This window comes from Echinops telfairi, unplaced genomic scaffold (genome assembly GCF_000313985.2).
Source record: "Echinops telfairi isolate 266 unplaced genomic scaffold, ASM31398v2 ScPeMD7_2186;HRSCAF=2738, whole genome shotgun sequence".
NCBI classification, from domain to species: Eukaryota; Metazoa; Chordata; class Mammalia; order Afrosoricida; family Tenrecidae; genus Echinops; species Echinops telfairi.
This window is the reverse complement of record NW_022106084.1, coordinates 7,860,217-7,867,619: the sequence shown is the minus strand read 5'-3', so window position 1 is coordinate 7,867,619 and position 7,403 is coordinate 7,860,217. Positions and strand designations below refer to the sequence as shown.

At 46.5% G+C, this 7,403-nt stretch overlaps 1 protein-coding gene across 1 annotated transcript in view; it reads left to right on the top strand.

The window, feature by feature from the left end:
- The window catches only part of MAML3 (mastermind like transcriptional coactivator 3), a 504,620-nt gene that overhangs the window by 48,828 nt on the left and 448,389 nt on the right, over positions 1-7,403 (top strand). The window lies entirely within an intron of this gene.

The following is a 7,403-nucleotide window of genomic DNA, read 5'->3' as shown; positions in this document are numbered from 1 at the left end:
CCACGCAACCTTAAGACATAATTAATGCCTTGGAAGGCCCTCAATGGGAGGGATGGACACAGTGACTGCAGCAATGGGCTCAGCACAGGAACCGTTGTAGGGCCGGTGCAGGACCAGGCAGGGTTTTTGTTCGCTCCTACATCGTGTTGCTAAGAGTCGTACATAACTTGATGGGACCTAGCAAAACAACAACACACTCAGCCGGAGGAAGGATTGCTTGAACATGTGTCTCCTGGTTTCAAGAGTTGAAACTAGCTTTATGAAAGTCTCCTTGAATCATACGATCTGATGAGGTAAACAGTAAGCAATGTTGTTAGCTTCATATTATCCTTGGGGGGAAAGAGGTGTCACAGTGTTTAAGAAGAAGTCCTTTGGGTAGGACAGCTTGTTCGATGGAGAACCAGGCACAACAGACAGGGAAGGCCAGAGGGTGGGCTGTCTTGTCTGGCACAGGACCGAATATTCAAGTCTAAGGGTAAGTGGCATCACCTCCAAGTACCATTGGGATCGAATTGATCCAAGGAGAAGGGATTCCATGGAATGAAATGCACACATCTGGAGCAGGCGTGGAACGGTGATGTTCTGCTCAGGACTGGTATTCCGAAAGACGTTGAGGCTGACATCTGCGAGCACCTAGTATGTGCTAGGTAATTTCGGTATTGAAGGTTCACGATTAACGTATTTAATCTTGCAAAGGTGCCTGTCTGTTATTACACAGAGGAATCTTGAGAAAACCAAGAATCCAAGCATGGTGTGTCTAATTCCAGACACCATGGAGTTTTGTTCCCTCCTCCCTGCCATGTTCTTTCAAGAGAGGTACACGCGCAGCCTTGCCTTCTAGGCTCTGGCTTCACTGGAGACCTAAGGAAGGACTTGACACTCATGACACTGTGTGTTAAGTGCTATCTTAGCTGCACCAAGGCGTACAAAGCTGGGGCTTTTAACTCCCCAGAAGAACTCGGGGTGCAGCTGGTTATTAGAGGCCAGGTAGATCAGTGGGCAGTGAGGAGGAGGAAAGGGAATTGCGGGCTGAAAGGCAGCGTGCATCCCGGCACGTTCTGGACTGGCACACGGCGTGTGTGCATGTGGCGGAGCGAGGGGGTTCTCTGGCGTTTGCACGGTCGGCCCAGTGTGCGTTCTGTTGCACGTGGGGGGAGGTTCGACGGTGGTGGTGGAGGTGGTTCTCTCTAATGTCCTTGCGATCTCAAGATTACGGACTTCATGGTCCTTCCCTGCAGAGGCTGGCTGGTTTTTCTCATCCTTTTCCCTCTTTCTCAGCCTCTGTTCTTCTGACCCAGCCCCTGCCTTTCTTTCTTTTTCTTTTAAAGGTTCTGACCTCGGGACCTCCTTTTGCACCACCACTGGTGGATCCCAGCCTGGCCAGGCCCGACAGAAAGGGAGCGATGAAGGCAGGACAGGTCAAGAGTCTGATGGCTGTTGCCCCAGATAAGGACTTTAAGGGATTAAGATGAGGGAGCTGTGGAAATGCCAACAGCTTGTTGGTGACGGTTTTTTAGCGTTACGCCTCAAGTATCGGTTTAAAAACTAGATTCAGAAAGAGTAAATGAAAGGGCACAATCAAAAACAATAAAGCACCCGGTTTAATTTTTATGGTAATTTTGGGCCAGCTTTTTTATGGACAGCTTAATCCACAGCTCAGAGTTGGCCCTCCAAACAATAATGCTGCCCAACTCCACGCTTATTCTGCTCTTGGCTCGACACCTGAAGGTCTTGGATGAGAAAATGTCCTCAGAACTTGCTAAGCCTTTTTCATTTAAGGGCAAAAAACAAAAGCAATTGCCCTCGAGCGGTGATTGGGCACCTTTCTTTTACAACAAGCTTGGGAGGTTATGAAAGCCAAGCCTCCCTGTTGCTCTCGACTGTTGTGTTAACCTAAAACTTCAAATCCTTGTTCATGGGAAGAATTTCAAACAGACCTGAAGGCCCAGTTACATAGGAAGATCCTTCTTGAGTTTTGCAGCTCATGGGCCTGCACACACGCGGATGAGCGCACGCACAAACGTATACTTCTGTTGGAGTGCTATTTCTAAGACTCGTGGCGTATAGCCATTTACCACATAGCTTGTTGTAAGGAAATTTACTCCAGAGAGCTATAAACCCATTGACCAGAACTGGGGCTTATGATAGTTAAGAGCAAGCAGAAAGAAAACGACATTTCTCTGACAGCCTTGCCTCCAAGGAGGGAATGTCTAATCAAACGGAAAGATTCCACAAACAACAGAAAATGGAAAATTAACTTGAGCCTTCTCTTCCCCATTCTTACATGTCTCAGGAGGGAGTCTCCCGTTCCACCCCAAGGAAAGTCAGTTGTATTATTTGTTTGTTTGATTTCAATGAGGACGTCTTGAAATAAAGATGACCAGGAATTCCTAGGGATCACTGGTAGTGCAAGAGTCAGGCACTCAGCTGTAATGGAAAGGCGTTCTTTGACAGAGGACCTGGGAATCCTTAAGGGAGCGGCTGCCAGGGCTTTTCTTCCGCAGAGCAGTTGATGAGTTCGAACTACTGATTCCTCAATAAGCATCTGAGCCTTCTGGAAAGACTTTGGCCCAAAAAACCTTAGAGCAGGGGTCCTCAAACTACAGCCCGCCGACCACATGTGGCCTGCCAAGGACATATATCTGGCCCGTCGGTCGGGTGTTTTTGCCCCGTTTGTTTTTTTGCTTCAAAATAAGATCTGTGCAGTGTGCATAGGAATTTGTTCCTAGTTTTTTTCTTTAAACTATAGTCTGGCCCACCAACGGGTCTGAGGGACAGTGAACTGGCCCCCTGTTTAAAAAGTTTGAGGACTCCTGCTTTAGAGGGTAGTGTAAGATTTGTCACATAGGGCCACTATGAGTCAGAATCAATAGGCTGGCACCCCACAACAACCTTCTTGGGGACACAGCAGATGCAGAGAGATAGCAGAACCCTAAGGAGTCTTCATAGTGGAGTTAGGAGGACCGAGGTGGACAAACCAGGCCTGCCTGCAAATTTAGAATTCGGAGTTTGACTCTGTGAAATGCTGCTGCTCTTGTGGGGTGCTGTTGAGTGGCCTCCAACTCAGGGTCCCCACGTACCCCAGCATGAAGCACGGCCAGCCCTGTGCCGTCCTCACAACTGTATGTGTGAGCCCACTGTTGCAGCCACTGGGGGGAACGATGGCTACCTCATCTGCAGTTGTCATTTCTCAGGGACAGAAATGTTTTGCTAGCTCCCCATTGAGTGTGTGCAGCAGACCAGTGGATTGTACACCAGTGGCAGTCTCTCCATCACTTGATGGATGTGTCTTGGAAGTATTGACCAGACTGGAAAAGGGATCTGTTTTTTCCCCCCTCCATGTTTCCCACAAGCTGCTTCCTGGAGTCACATGCTTACTTATTAATTCATCAATGAAACTATTCCAATAGGCAGCTGTTAGTTATACTTTATCGATATTGGGCCTTTGTAAACAAGCAAAATAGAATCTGATCTGAGTAGGCAATGACCTGTAGAGGGATACCTGTTTTGTCAGACACACACAGGTCTCACCTGTTGGGTCTTTTCGTGTTTAATTCCAATCAGTAATTCCGCCAGGTACTAGAAGGTTCTGTAGGGATTCTTGACACTTGTCTATACTGAGCTTAGCTCTGAAAACATGCAGAAAGTTCAGACTTGATGAGCATTTCAAATGGATCTCAGGCTTAGACCTTGATCATTTAGTTTTACCTGAAACCTTCAGATTTACCACTGCCCCAAATCTGGTATCAAGATTGTTTGGGGGCAGAGTTTTTAAGTGTCCCGTCCCCCCACATATACACCTTCAAATGATAAAGAAGAGGCTTTACTGAAGAAATGTGACTGTGCTTTACATGGCTTATTTTGTAGGATAGGATAAACAGGTTTCTCAGAACGGGATTTTGGAAGGAGCAACGGTCATGCACATGGTCAGGTGCTTGGCTGCGAACTGAAAGGCCAAGTGGCCATCTGCCCCCATGCGGATGACAGCCTAGAACCCCCTATGGGGCAGCTCTGCACTGTCGTATGGGGGTGCTGTGAGTTGGACTAGACCCGATGCAGTGACCAATGAGGGGGTCACCATGCCGGGGCAGGTGGCTTGGTCAGGGTAGACGCTCTTTATGAGGTCAAGTAAGGCTGGGTCAAGGACCCTGCGTCCACTCAGCCGGGGATTCTGGGGAAATATCGGAGCTATCTTTTACTGCGAACATAAGCACCCACTTAGAAAGTTTACAGAGGAAACACTGAGATGACCTTGAGTTAATATCTCAGATGAATGGCAGTGCTGCTAACAGTATTAAAATATAGACATTCACATCAGATAGCGCATTGTGGAGTTGATCGTGGAGGATGCGGTTGGGTTAAAAGGTAACACCTTATCATTTGAGTTCCCTCTTGACCCCTTTTAAAGTTGCTTCAGTTTTTAATATATTTTGCTTCATTTTCGATGGAGGCTTTTCTCTATTTTGTTTTGTCTTTGCTGTTGGGTTCTCCTGGTTGTTTGTGCTTTGTATGATTTTCTGCACCTGAAATCAGGATAGGTAAGTCCATAAAGACACTGACTGGATCAATAATTACCTAGGGACATGGCAGGGGAGTTTGGGGAGAAAAAGGGAAGCTAATAATGAGTACAAGAAAGAAGAAAATGTTCTGAATTTGATTGTGATGGTGTGACTGAGCTATGAAATTGTGCAATATGTGAATTATGTGCCAATAAACCTATTAAAAACATACATGTTAAAATGTACATATTTGACGGACATTGGGTCTCTACTCAAGTCCTCCCTGAATGCAGGAACACTTTGTTCTAATAACCTGGCATTCCATCATGCTCATCTTTTTTACACGATCACTGAAGACAAAATCAGTGCATAAGCTAATGTGGTGAAGAAAGCTGATGGTGCCCGGCTATTACAAGATATATAGTGTCTGGGGTCTAAAAGGCTTGAAGTAAAACAAAAGGCCATCTGGCAGGGAAGCAACAAAGCCCACATCGAAGAAGCACACTGCCCCATGTGATCACAAGGTGTCGATGGGATCAGGCATCAGCCATCAGAAGACCCAAAACAAACAACCATTTCAATGTGGACGAGGGGGGTCTGAATGGAGACCCAAAGCCCATCTGTGGAAATTTAGATATCCCCTCACAGAAGGGTCACAAGGAAGGGACTGACCAGCCAGCGTGCAGTACAGCACTGACGAAACACCCAACATTCCTCTAGTTCTTAATGTTCCCTCCCAACTCCCCCACTGTCATCTCCCCAGTTCTAACTTACAAATCTGGTTAGATCACAGATACACCTGGTACAGATAAGGGCTCTCAACACACAGAATCCAGGACAGATAAACCCCTCAGGACCAGTAATGAGGGTATCGATACCATGAGGGTAGGGGGAGAATAGGGGGATAAAGAGGGAACCAATTGCAATGATTGATGTACAAACCCCCCCCCCCCCCAAGAATGAACAACAGAAACGTGTGAAGGGAGACAGCGGACGGTGTAAAATATGAGAAAATAAAAATAATTTATTAATTTTCAAGTGTTTGGGAGGGTGTGGGGCGGGGGAAGAGGAGCTGATACCAAGGATTCAAGTAGAAAGAAAATATTATGGAAATGATGATGACAACATATATACAAATATGCTCGATACGATTGAGGTATGGATCGTTATAAGAGCTGTAAGAGCCCCCAATAAAATGATTTATTAAAATTAAAGATCTACATTTGTAATTTTAAGTTCTTTTTTTCTGTTAAGACAATGATCTCTCGATTCTCTTTCTGCCTACTGCCGTGAAGTTGATTGCAATGCCATAGTGACCCAGGTGGAGGGCGTGGAACTGCTCGCTAGGGTCGCCAAAGCTATACTCTGTGCGGAAGCAGGCACCTCATCTTTCTTCCATGGAGTGGGCTGGTGGCTTTCCGTTCACTACCTAGTGCTTAATCCACATCAGCACCAGGGCTCCTTGCAATTCCTTATGATTGGTTTTCAGTTCAAGTGAGTATTTGCACGTAATAAGCGTTACTGACATAATGTATCGAAAGGCTGCCGTTGTGTGCCGGGGAGTCAATTTCTTCTGAGAGTGACCACTTTGTCTTGCTGCCTTTGAGTGGAGACTGATTCATAGCGACCCAGTAGGACAGGGCAGAAGTGCTCCTGTGGGTTCCTTACATTGTGGAGGAGTATTATCATTTGAACCATTTTGTGACTGGTCGGATGGGCTGGCGTTTGAGCCCAAATCTGGCTTCTGACTGTGGTGGAGCTGGTAATGTAGTTTTCACGTTACTGGAGCAGTGACTCAGGAGACTGAAGACCGAGCAGCGTTGTGACCTCATTAGCTCCCCATTGAGTGTGTGCAGCAGACCAGTGGATTGTACACCAGTGGCAGTCTCTCCATCACTTGATGGATGTGTCTTGGAAGTATTGACCAGACTGGAAAAGGGATCTGTTTTTTCCCCCCTCCATGTTTCCCACAAGCTGCTTCCTGGAGTCACATGCTTACTTATTAATTCATCAATGAAACTATTCCAATAGGCAGCTGTTAGTTATACTTTATCGATATTGGGCCTTTGTAAACAAGCAAAATAGAATCTGATCTGAGTAGGCAATGACCTGTAGAGGGATACCTGTTTTGTCAGACACACACAGGTCTCACCTGTTGGGTCTTTTCGTGTTTAATTCCAATCAGTAATTCCGCCAGGTACTAGAAGGTTCTGTAGGGATTCTTGACACTTGTCTATACTGAGCTTAGCTCTGAAAACATGCAGAAAGTTCAGACTTGATGAGCATTTCAAATGGATCTCAGGCTTAGACCTTGATCATTTAGTTTTACCTGAAACCTTCAGATTTACCACTGCCCCAAATCTGGTATCAAGATTGTTTGGGGGCAGAGTTTTTAAGTGTCCCGTCCCCCCACATATACACCTTCAAATGATAAAGAAGAGGCTTTACTGAAGAAATGTGACTGTGCTTTACATGGCTTATTTTGTAGGATAGGATAAACAGGTTTCTCAGAACGGGATTTTGGAAGGAGCAACGGTCATGCACATGGTCAGGTGCTTGGCTGCGAACTGAAAGGCCAAGTGGCCATCTGCCCCCATGCGGATGACAGCCTAGAACCCCCTATGGGGCAGCTCTGCACTGTCGTATGGGGGTGCTATGAGTTGGACTAGACCCGATGCAGTGACCAATGAGGGGGTCACCATGCCGGGGCAGGTGGCTTGGTCAGGGTAGACGCTCTTTATGAGGTCAAGTAAGGCTGGGTCAAGGACCCTGCGTCCACTCAGCCGGGGATTCTGGGGAAATATCGGAGCTATCTTTTACTGCGAACATAAGCACCCACTTAGAAAGTTTACAGAGGAAACACTGAGATGACCTTGAGTTAATATCTCAGATGAATGGCAGTGC